The sequence below is a fragment of the Tamandua tetradactyla genome, chromosome 4 (genome assembly GCF_023851605.1).
Source record: "Tamandua tetradactyla isolate mTamTet1 chromosome 4, mTamTet1.pri, whole genome shotgun sequence".
Lineage (NCBI taxonomy): Eukaryota > Metazoa > Chordata > Mammalia > Pilosa > Myrmecophagidae > Tamandua > Tamandua tetradactyla.
This window is the reverse complement of record NC_135330.1, coordinates 54,588,114-54,600,904: the sequence shown is the minus strand read 5'-3', so window position 1 is coordinate 54,600,904 and position 12,791 is coordinate 54,588,114. Positions and strand designations below refer to the sequence as shown.

The following is a 12,791-nucleotide window of genomic DNA, read 5'->3' as shown; positions in this document are numbered from 1 at the left end:
TATGATTTTTTAAATGTCTTCAAGATCTATGGTAATGACCCCTCTCTCATTTCTGATTTTATTCGCATCCTCTCATTTTTTTAATTGTTAGTCTAGCTAGGGGTCCATCAATTTTATTGATTTTCTCAAAGAACAAAATTTTGGTTTTGTTGATTCTTTCTATTGCTTTCCAGATTGTTTATTTCCATTTTAATCTTTGTTATTTCACTCTGTTTATTTGCTTTGGGATTAGTTTGCTGTTCTTTCTGGAAATTCTCCAGGTGCACAGCTCAGTCCTCAATTTTTGCTCACTGACTAAAATCCTTTGAGGTACAGAAATATTCAGTTTTCAAGAGGCTCCATTTATTTATTTTTTCTTTCATTGGTTGTGCTTTGGATGTAAAGTCTAAGAAATTACCTCCTATTACCAGACCTTGAAAATGTTTCCCTATATTTTCTTCTAGGAATTTTATGGTACTGGTTTTATATTTAGGTCTTTTATCTATTTTAAATTAATTTTTGTATAGGTTGTGAGATAGGGGTCTTATTTCATACTTTTGGATATGGATATCTAGTTGTCCTGACAGCATTTATTGAAGAGAGTGTTTGGTTCTGGTTGAGTGGATTTGGGAGCCTTGTCAAAAATAAGTTGACTATAGATCTAAAGGTCTATTTCTGAACACTCAATTTTATTTCATTGATCAATGTGTCTATCTTTATGCCAGTACCATGATGTTTTGACAATTGTGGCTTTACAATATGCTTTAAAGTCCAGAAATTTGAACCCTTCCACTTTGTTCTTTTCAATTTGTTTTTGGCTATTCAAGGCCTCTAACCCTTCTAAATAAATTTGATAATTAACTGTTCCATTTTTGCTAAGTAGGTTTTTGGAGTTTGATTCGTACTGCATTGAATCTGTAGATCAATTTGGGTCGATTAAATGACATTTAGCTTTCCATTCCATGAACATGGGATGCCTTTCCATTATTTAGGTCTTGATTTTGTTTACAAATGTTTTGTAGTTGTATTCAGGTCATTTATATCCTTAGTTAAGTTTGTTTCTTGAAATTTAATTCTCTGTTTTATTGTAAATGGAATGTTTTTCTTGATTACTTCGTTGGATAGCTTATTAGTAATGTATAGAGGCCTTACTGATTTTTGCATGTTGATCTTACATCCCACGACTTTGTTGAACTTGTTTATTAGCCCAAGTAGCTTTGTCATAAATTATTTCAGATTTCCTAAAAATAGGATCATGTTGTCTGCAAATAGTTAAAGTTTTACTTCTTCCTTTCCAATCTGGATATCTTTTATTTCTTTTTATTGCCTAATTGCTCTAGCTAGAACTTCTAGCACAATATTGAATAACAGTGGTGGCAGTGACCATCCTTGTCTTATTCCTGATCTTTTGGGAAAATTTTCAATCTTTCACCACTGAGTTATGATGTTAGCTGTGGGTTTTTCATACATTTCCCTTATCATGTTGAGGAAGTGTCCTTCAATTTCTGCCTTTCAAAGTGCTTTTATCAAGAAAGGTACTGGATTTTTTCAGATGCCTTTTCTGCATCAATCAGATGATCATGTGGTTTTTCCCTTTTGATTTATGGATGTAGTGTATTATATTAATAGATTTTCTTTGTTGAATCACCCTTATATACCTAGAATAAAACCCACTTGGTCATGGTACTATTCTTTTAATGCACTGTTGGATTCGATTTGCATATTTTTTGAGGATTTTTACATCTATGTTCATTAAAGAGATTGGTCTGTGGTTTTCTTTTCTTGTAGTATCTTTTGCAGGTGTTGGTATTAGGGTGATGCTGGCTTCATAGAATGAGATAGGAAGCATTCACTCTTTTTCAATTTTTTGAAAGATTCTGAACAGGATTGGTATTAATTCCTCTTGAAATGCTTTTTAAAAATCACCTGTAAAGTGGTCTGGATGTGGGCTTTTCATTATAGGAAGATTTTTGATGACGATTCAATCTCTTTACTTGTGATTGTTTTTTTTTTGGCTTGTAGCCTATTTATTTAATTATTTATTCAACATAACAATATACAAACACAAACATTGTTACCATATATGATCATTCATATAGTCAGTAACTCACAATATCATCACATAGTTGTATTTTAATCACCATGATAATTTCTTAGAACATTTGCATCAATTCAGAAAAAGAAATAAAAAGAAAACAAAAAAATTCATACATACCGTACCCCTTATCCCTCCCTCTCACTGATCACTAGCATTTCAATATACTAAATTTACTTTAACATTTGTTCTCCCTGTATTTATTTATTTATTTATTTATTTACTTTTACCTATGCAATCAGTAATTCTTAATATCATCACGTAGATGTATGATCATCATTTCTTAGTATATTTGCATCTATTTAGAAAAAGAAATAGCAAGAAAACAGAAAAAGAAATAAAATGATAATATAGAGAAAAAAATAAAAATAAAAACACAAAAAATATATATAAAAAACAAACAAACAAACAAAAAAACTACAGCTCAGATGCAGCTTCATTCAGTGTTTTAACATACTTACATTACAAATAGGTAGTATTGCGCTGTCCATTTTTGAGCTTTTGTATCTAGTCCTGTTGCACAGTCTGTATCCCTTCAGCTCCAATTACCCATTATCTTACCCTGTTTCTAACTCCTGATGGTCTCTGTTACCAATGACGTATTCCAAGTTTATTCTCTAATGTTGGTTCACATCAGTGGGACCATACAGTATTTGTCCTTTAGTTTTTGACTAGTCTCACTCAGCATAATGTTCTCTAGGTCCATCCATGTTACTACATGCTTCATAAGTTTATTCTGTCTTAAAGCTGCATAATATTCCACCATATGTATATACCACAGTTTGTTTAGCCACTCGTCTGTTGATGGAGATTTTGGCTGTTTCCATCTCTTTGCAATTGTAAATAATGTTGCTATAAACACTGGTGTGCAAATGTCCGTTTGTGTCTTTGCCCTTAAGTCCTTTGAGTAGATACCCAGCAATGGTATTGCTGGGTCGCATGGCAATTCTATATTCAGTTTTTTGAGGAACCGCCAGACTGCCTTCCACAGTGGTTGCACCCTTTGACATTCCCACCAACAGTGGATAAGTGTGCCTCTTTCTCTGCATCCTCTCCAGCACTTGTCATTTTCTGTTTTGTTGATAATGGCCATTCTGGTGGGTGTGAGATGATATCTCATTGTGGTTTTGATTTGCATTTCTCTAATGGCCAGGGACATTGAGCATCTCTTCATGTGCCTTTTGGCCATTTGTATTTCCTCTTCTGATAGGTGTCTGTTCAAGTCTTTTTCCCATTTTGTAATTGGGTTGGCTGTCTTTTTGTTGTTGAGTTGAACAATCTCTTTATAAATTCTGGATACTAGACCTTTATCTGATATGTCATTTCCAAATATTGTCTCCCATTATGTAGGCTGTCTTTCTACTTTCTTGATGAAGTTCTTTGATGCACAAAAGTGTTTAATTTTGAGGAGCTCCCATTTATTTCTTTCTTTCTTCAGTGCTCTTGCTTTAGGTTTAAGGTCCATAAAACCACCTCCAATTGTAAGTTTCATAAGATATCTCCCTACATTTTCCTCTAACTGTTTTATGGTCTTAGACCTAATGTTTAGATCTTTGATCCATTTTGAGTTAACTTTTATATAGGGTGTGAGATACGGGTCCTCTTTCATTCTTTTGCATATGGATATCCAGTTCTCTAGGCACCATTTATTGAAGAGACTGTTCTGTCCCAGGTGAATTGGCTTGACTGCCTTGTCAAAGATCAAATGTCCATAGATGAGAGGGTCTATATCTGAGCACTCTATTCGATTCCATTGGTCGATATATCTATCTTTATGCCAATACCATGCTGTTTTGACCACTGTGGCTTCATAATATGTCTTAAAGTCAGGCAGCGTGAGACCTCCAGCTTCGTTTTTTTTGCTCAAGATACTTTTAGCAATTCGGGGCACCCTGCCCTTCCAGATAAATTTGCTTATTGGTTTTTCTAATTCTGAAAAATAAGTTGTTGGGATTTTGATTGGTATTGCATTGAATCTGTAAATCAATTTAGGTAGGATTGACATCTTAACTATATTTAGTCTTCCAATCCATGAACACGGTATGCCCTTCCATCTATTTAGGTCTTCTGTGATTTCTTTTAGCAGTTTTTTGTAGTTTTCTTTGTATAGGTCTTTTGTCTCTTTAGTTAAATTTATTCCTAAGTACTTTATTCTTTTAGTTGCAGTTGTAAATGGAATTCGTTTCTCGATTTCCCCCTCAGCTTGTTCGTTGCTAGTGTATAGAAACGCTACAGATTTTTGAATGTTGATCTTGTAACCTGCTACTTTGCTGTACTCATTTATTAGCTCTAGTAGTTTTGTTGTGGATTTTTCCAGGTTTTCAACGTATAGTATCATATCGTCTGCAAACAGTGATAGTTTTACTTCTTCCTTTCCAATTTTGATGCCTTGTATTTCTTTTTCTTGTCTAATTGCTCTGGCTAGAACCTCCAACACGATGTTGAATAATAGTAGTGATAATGGACATCCTTGTCTTGTTCCTGATCTTAGGGGGAAAGTTTTCAATTTTTCCCCCTTGAGGATGATATTAGCTGTGGGTTTTTCATATATTCCCTCTATCATTTTAAGGAAGTTCCCTTGTGTTCCTATCCTTTGAGGTGTTTTCAACAGGAAAGGATGTTGAATCTTGTCAAATGCCTTCTCTGCATCAATTGAGATGATCATGTGATTTTTCTGCTTTGATTTGTTGATATGGTGTATTACATTAATTGATTTTCTTATGTTGAACCATCCTTGCATACCTGGGATGAATCCTACTTGGTCATGATGTATAATTCTTTTAATGTGTTGCTGGATTCGATTTGCTAGAATTTTGTTGAGGATTTTTGCATCTATATTCATTAGAGAGATTGGTCTGTAGTTTTCATTTTTTTGTAATATCTTTGCCTGGTTTTGGTATGAGGGTGATGTTGGCTTCATAGAATGAATCAGGTAGCTTTCCCTCCACTTCAATTTTTTTGAAGAGTTTGAGCAGAGTTGGTACTAATTCTTTCTGGAATGTTTGGTAGAATTCACATGTGAAGCCATCTGGTCCTGGACTTTTCTTTTTGGGAAGCTTTTTAATGACTAATTCAATTTCTTTACTTGTGATTGGTTTGTTGAGATCATCTATTTCTTCTTGAGTCAAAGCTGGTTGTTCATGCCTTTCTAGGAACTTGTCCATTTCATCTACATTGTTGTATTTATTAGCGTAAAGTTATTCATAGTATCCTGTTATTACCTCCTTTATTTCTGTGAGGTCAGTGGTTATGTCTCCTCTTCCATTTCTGATCTTATTTATTTGCATCCTCTCTCTTCTTCTTTTTGTCAGTCTTGCTAAGGGCCCATCAATCTTGTTGATTTTCTCAAAGAACCAACTTCTGGTCTTATTGATTTTCTCTATTGTTTTCATGTTCTCAATTTCATTTATTTCTGCTCTAATCTTTGTTATTTCTTTCCTTTTGCTTGCTTTGGGGTCAGTTTGCTGTTCTTTCTCCAGTTCTTCCAAGTGGACAGTTAATTCCTGCATTTTTGCCTTTTCTCTTTTCTGATATAGGCATTTAGGGCAATAAATTTCCCTCTTAGCACTGCCTTTGCTGCGTCCCATAAGTTTTGATATGTTGTGTTTTCATTTTAATTCACCTCGAGATATCTACTAATTTCTTTTGTAATTTCTTCCTTGACCCACTCGTTGTTTAAGAGTGTGTTGTTGAGCCTCCACATATTTGTGAATTTTCTGGCACTCTGCCTATTATTGATTTCCAACCTCATTCCTTTATGATCTGAGAAAGTGTTGTGTATGATTTCAATCTTTTTAAATTTGTTGAGACTTGCTTTGTGACCCAGCATATGGTCTATCTTTGAGAATGATCCATGAGCACTTGAGAAAAAGGTGTATCCTGCTGTTGTGGGGTGTAATGTCCTATAAATGTCTGTTAAGTATAGCTCATTTATTGTAATATTCAAATTCTCTGTTTCTTTGTTGATCCTCTGTCTAGATGTTCTGTCCATTGATGAGAGTGGCAAATTGAAGTCTCCAACTATTATGGTATATGTGTCTATTTCCCTTTTCAGTGATTGCAGTGTATTCCTCACGTATTTTGGGGCATTCTGATTCAGTGCGTAAATATTTATGATTGTTATGTCTTCTTGTTTAATTGTTCCTTTTATTAGTAGATAGTATCCTTCTTTGTCTCTTTTAACTGTTTTACATTTGAAGTCTAATTTGTTGGATATTAGTATAGCCACTCCTGCTCTTTTCTGGTTGTTATTTGCATGAAATATCTTTTCCCAACCTTTCACTTTCAACCTATGTTTATCTTTGGGTCTAAGATGTGTTTCCTGTAGACAGCATATAGAAATATCCTGTTTTTTAATCCATTCTGCCAGTCTATGTCTTTTGATTGGTGAATTCAGTCCATTAACATTTAGTGTTATTACTGTTTGGGTAATACCTTCCTCTACCATTTTGCATTTTGTATTATATATATCATATCTGATTTTCCTTCTTTCTATACTCTTCTCCATACCTCTCTCTTCTGTCTTTTCGTATCTGAGTCCAGTGCTCCCTTTAGTATTTCTTGCAGAGCTGGTCTCTTGGTCACAAATTCTCTCAGTGACTTTTTGTCTGAAAATGTTTTAATTTCTCCCTCATTTTTGAAGGACAATTTTGCTGGATATAGAAGTCTTGGTTGACAGTTTTTCTCTTTTAGTAATTTAAATATATCATCCCACTGTCTTCTAGCTTCCATGGTTTCTGCTGAGAAATCTACACATAGTCTTATTGGGTTTCCCTTGTATGTGATGGATTGTTTTTCTCTTGCTGCTTTCAAGATCCTCTCTTTCTCTTTGACCTCTGACATTCTAACTAGTAAGTGTCTTGGAGAACGCCTATTTGGGTCTATTCTCTTTGGGGTGCGCTGCACATCTTGGATCTGTAATTTTAGGTCTTTCATAAGAGTTGGGAAATTTTCAGTGATAATTTCTTCCATTAGTTTTTTTCCTCCTTTTCCCTTTTCTTCTCCTTCTGGGACACCCACAACACGTATATTTGTGCGCTTAATATTATCATTCAATTCCCTGAGCCCCTGCTCAAATTTTTCCATTCTTTTCCCTATTGTATCTGTGTCTTTTTGGATTTCAGATGTTCCATCCTCCAGTTCACTAATTCTATCCTCTGTCTCTTTAGATCTACCATTGTAGGTTTCCATTGTTTTTTCATCTCTTTTACTGTGTTTTTCAATTCCGTAAATTCTGTGATTTGTTTTTTCAGACTTTTCATTTCTTCTTTTTGTTGATCCCATGCCTTCTTCATGTCCTCCCTCAATTTATTGATTTGGTTTTTGAAGAGGTTTTCCATTTCTGTTCATATATTCAGAATTAGTTGTCTCAGTTCCTGTATCTCATTTGAGCTATTGGTTTGTTCCTTTGACTGGGCCATATCTTCAATTTTCCTGGTGTGATTTGTTATTTTTTGCTGGTGTTTGGGCATTTAATCAGATTTCCCTGAGTGTGAGATCCAGCAGGTTGAAAGACTTTCCTGTGAAGTCTCTGGGCTCTGTTTTTCTTATCCTGCCCATTATGTGGTGCTTGTCTGTCTGCGTGTCCCACCAGCAAAAGATGTGGCTCCTTTAACTTTGGAAGACTCTCGCTGCTGGGTGTGTGGTGGAGACAGAGGAAAGTTTGTAGGTTGGTTTTAATGGCTTCAAATTGTGAAGTCCTGGGATCTGAATTACCTGAGAGAGGGATTCCACCTGACTTGCGTTTCACCCCTCCCACGGGGAAGGTTCAGGTGGTAGAGAGCCCTGAAAGCAGCCTGTTTCTGCATTCAGGGCAGTTGTAACCTATGTAATCCCAGCACTGAGCCCAGAGGCAACGAACCCTCCGTAGAAACTGCCTCAGCAGGCTCTGTTTCGCCCCCTTTCCTCTTTTTCAGTTAGCCCAATCGGCAACTTCCGCCTTGATCAGTTTCGCCTGCGCTGAGGGCCTATTTGTAGTAGTCAGAAGTTGTTCATTAATGCCACTATTGGTGTTAGGTTGGGCTCAGTCTCTACTACTGTTGGAGACTCTTTCCTTTCCCTCCGGGAAGTCGCCTGTGCGGGAGGGTCGCCAGCCACCGCGACTTGGGGAACCGCTGTTCCGAGGCTCCCAGCTGGCCCGGGAAGCCGCGTGTGTGGAAGGGGCTGTGGTCGCCGGCCACCGCGGCTTGGGGGACTGCTGTTCCGAGGCTCCCAGCCGACCCGGGAAACCGCGTGTGGGAAGGCCGCTGCGGCTTGGGAAACCACTGATCCAAGGTTCCCAGCCAGCCCCGGGAAGCCGCGTGTGTGGAAGGCGCTCCGGTCGCCGGCCACTGCAGCTTGGGGAACCGCCGCTCTGAGGCTCCCAGCTGGCCCGGGAAGGAGGGAGGGAGGGGCTCCGGCCGCCAGCCGCATGACCCGGGGAAGCGCGCGCCTCTTGGGGACCTCACCACAGCGGAGTCTCTTAGCCGGTCCAGCCGGTCCAGAATGGGGTACACTGTGTGTCTGGTCTCTGTCGTGGCTCCGGGAGCTGTTCTGTACTGTTTCTAGTTCTTTAGTAGTTGTTCTGGAGGAGGAACTAAGACCCGCGCGCCTTACTAAGCTGCCATCTTCTCCCTTGTGATTGGTTTTTGAGGTCTTCTATTTTTTCTCAAGTTCGTGAGGGTTGTTCATGTGTTTCTAGGAAATTGTCCATTTCATCTAAGTTGTCCAGTTTGTTGGCACACAGTTGTTCATAGTTTTTCCTTATGGTCTTTTTCATTTATTCAAGATCCATGGTAATGAACCCCTTCATTTCTGATTTTATTTGTATCTTCTCTTCTCTCTGTCAGTCAGGCTAAGGTTTGTTGATTTTATTGACCTTCTCAAAAGTAAATTTTGGTTTTATTAATTGTTTCTACTGTTCTTTTGTTCTTCTTTTTATTTACTTCCACTCTAATCTTTGTTATTTCTTTCCTTCTGCTTGCTTTGGGATTGGTTTGAGTGTTCTTTCTCTAGTTTCTCCAATTGTTCAGTCAGACCTTTGGTTTTAGCTCTTTCTTCTTCTTTTCTGTAGGTATTTAAGGGTTATAAATTTCCCACTCAGCACAGCCATCACTGCATCCTGTAGGTTTGATATATTGTGACCACTTTTTTTTTTTTTTTACTTATTTGGCTTAAAATTCAGGAGCAGAAGTCTTTCCTTTTGGGATCTTGCTACATTGGTCAGGTCCTATTCTGAGAAACTGGGAGAGGCCCACTTCCTTTGTCTTTATGGCTAATTATTCATTACTTCTTTCACAAATACCAGTACATGAAGTTGTATATAACAGAACATTGGTCTTCAATTATTTTTTCCTTCTTTATATCATAGGAAAAAATAGGAAAACTATATAGCTCCTTAATGTATTTTTGTTTTGATGGCTAAGATTTTTACTCATAAATTGAAATAGTTGCAAAATATTTTATGTAGCATATTATAAATATAACATTTCAAAACAAAACTGTTTACCTCACTCTCTTGATGTATCACTTGGAATATAAATACACTTATCCTTTCCGCATCATGGGGGTTAGGGGTGCAGTGCCCTCGCAATCTGGAAAATCTACATAAAATTTTTTGCCCTCACTTTGTACCAGAGAAGAAGTCTTCAATCATTTTTTTAGAGTTTCAGGTAATTCCTTCGCTACCTCTTGATCAGCAGACATGTTAACTAAACTTTTTTTTTTAATTTTTCAAACCAGTTTTTGCTGGCCTGAAAAATCCATAAGGGTAGATCCTTTATCTTCCTCTTCTTTTAGGAAATCATGTAAGGACTTAGCCTTTTCTCATATGATGCCAGAGTCTACTGGAATGCCTTTTTAAAAGTAACAATCCTGCACCCAAAAGAATGTTGCACTTTCTGTGCAGGAGAGATGCTGATCTTGTGGCTTATGCAAATGATTTGTGGTTGTTGATGTAGCTGCAGCAATGGTTTCTTGCCTTTCCTTCTCTTTTTTCTTGATATACCTTATGGTCAACTCATAAGATGTATTCCCTATTGGAAAATTACAATGTAGACTCTTAGGATTTTGGAGCAAAGTCTTACCATTTACTGCAGATAACTACTCTCCTTTTGAGAAACAGCTTTTAGCTTGCTACTGGGCCTTAGTAGAGACTAAACGCTTAACCCTGGGCCACCAAGTTATCATGAGACCTGAGTTGCCTATCATGAGCTGGGTGTTTTCTGTCTCACCAAGTCATACATGTGTGTGTGTATAGCAGCACTCCATCATAAAATGGAAATGGAATATAAGAGATAGGGCTCAAGCAGGTCCTAAAGGCACATGTAAGTTACATGAGGAAGTGGCCCAAATGCCCGTGGTACCCACTCCTGCCACATTACCTTCTCTTTCCCAGGCCAGAGCTATGGCCTCTTGGGAAGTTCCTTACAGTTGGCTGAGGAAGAAAAAATTCAGGCCTAGTTTACAGATGGTTCTGCATGATTTTCAGGGACCACAGGATATTGACAGTTAACACTACAATTCCTTTCTGGGATGTCCTCAAAGAATAGTGGTGAGGGGTAATCCTCCCATTGGGCCTAACTTCAAGCAGTGCACCTAGTTGTTCATTTTGCTTGGAAGGAGAACTTGCCAGAGGTATGTTTGTATACTGACTTATGGGCTGTTGCAAATTGTTTAACTGAATGGTCAGGGACTTGAAAGGAGCATGATTGGAAAATTGGTGACAAAAAAGTCTGGGGATGAGGTGTATGGATAGACCTTTCAGAGTGGACAAAGAACTTAAAGATGTTTGTGTCCCATGTGAATGCTCAGCAGACAGCGACTTCAGCAGAGGAAGGTTTTAATAATCAAGTGGAGAAGATGACCTGTCCTGTGGATACAAGTCATCCTCTTTCCTAAGCCACTCCTGCCATTGCTGAATGGGCTCATGAACAAAGCAGACATGGTTGTAGGGATGGAGGTTATATAGGGACTCAGCAATATGGACTTCCACTCACCAAGGGTGACCTGGCTACATCCACTACTGAGTGCATGTTGAGACCCACACTCAATCCCTGATATGGCCCTGTTCTCAAAGGTGATCAGCCTGCTACTTGGTGATTACATTGGACCACTTCCATCATGGAAGGGGAGCAATCTGCTCTAACTTAAATAGACACATACTCTGGATATGGGTTTGCATTTCCTGCATACAATGCTTCCAGAAGAACTACCATCTATAGACATATGGAATGCCTTATCCACCATCATGGTATTCCACACAGCATTGTTTGTGATAAAGGAACTCACTTCACAGCAAATGAAGTACAGGAATGGGCACATTCTAATGGAATTCTCTGGTCTTACCATGTTCCCCATCATCCAGAGGCAGTTGGGTTGATAGAATGGTGGAATGGTCTTTTGAAGACCCAATTATGATGCAAACTAGGTGGCACTACCTTACAGGGCTGTATATGCTCTGAATTAGTGTCCACTGTATGGTGCTGCTTCTCCCCTAGCCATGACTAATGGAGACAGAATCAAGGGGTGGAAATGGGAGTGGCTTCACTCACTATCACCCCTAGTGTTCCACTATGAAAATTTTTGCTACCTGTCCCTGAAAACTTAAGCTCTGCTGGTCTACAGATCTTAGTTCTAAAAGAAGTGCTCCTACCAGGAGACACAATAATGATTCCATTGAACTGGAAATAAAGACTGCCACCTGGCCGTCTTCTCATGTCACTGAATCAACAGACATGAAAGGGGATTCCTGTTCTGTCTAGGGTGATTGATCTTGACTATCAAGGTGATATAGGACTGCAACTGGACAATGGAGGTAAAGAAGAGTTTCCCTGGAATACAGGAAGTCCTCTAGGGCGTCACATAGTACTACCATACCCTCTGATTAAAGTCGATGGAAAAGAGCAAGAACCCATCCAGGTAAGACTGGATGGCCTATCAACTTCAGGAATGAAGGTTTTGTCACTGCACCTGGCAAAGAACCATGGCTAGTTGAAGTACTAACTGAGCATAAAGGGAACATGGAATGGGTAGAAGAAGATAGTGATAAATATGAACTATGACCACGTGACCAGTTACAGAAACGAGGACTGGATTGTATGATTATTTCCTCCCTGTTTTGTTAAGCATACGTTTGTATTTGTACATAAGCAAATATCTTGTTTTCCTCTTATTTTATGACATAAGTTGTATTGCTCATGTTATAGTATTTAAGTTATAGGATATGAAGTTTAAGAGTGAATGTTACCTAAGGACTTGCACCATATTCTGGAGAGATGTAGTCCATTGCTGGTTGTACACATGACAGCTGAGTATTATTAGATGAAACATATGCCTGTTTATTATGTTCTATTTGTTTATTGTATTTCAAGGTGATGTGTAGAGCTGCCAAGTTGACAAAGAGTGGACTGTGATGGTTAGGTTTTGGTATCAATTTGGCAAAGTTATGATGCCCAGTTGTTTGATCAGGAAAGCACTTGCCTGAACATTGCTGCAAGGATATTTCATGGCTGGTTGATAAACTGGAAGGCTGGTGTTACTAAATTATCAGTCATTGATTGCAGCTGTGGTTGATTATATCCATGATCTACTAAGGCATGTCTCCCACAAAGGACATAATCCAATCAGTTGAAGACTATTAAGGGAGAAAACAGTTTTTCACTCCTTCTTCAGCCAAAAAGCCCTTCCTATGGAGTTCATTAAGATACTTCATCATATCTGCCAGTTTCAAAACACACCC

The 12,791-nt window shown here is 38.1% G+C and overlaps 1 pseudogene; it reads right to left on the bottom strand.

Annotated features, from left to right (window-relative positions):
* Positions 1-11,085, bottom strand: part of LOC143680240 (replication protein A 70 kDa DNA-binding subunit-like) — a 130,843-nt pseudogene extending 119,758 nt beyond the window's left edge.
* Positions 11,086-12,791: the final 1,706 nt, after the last annotated feature.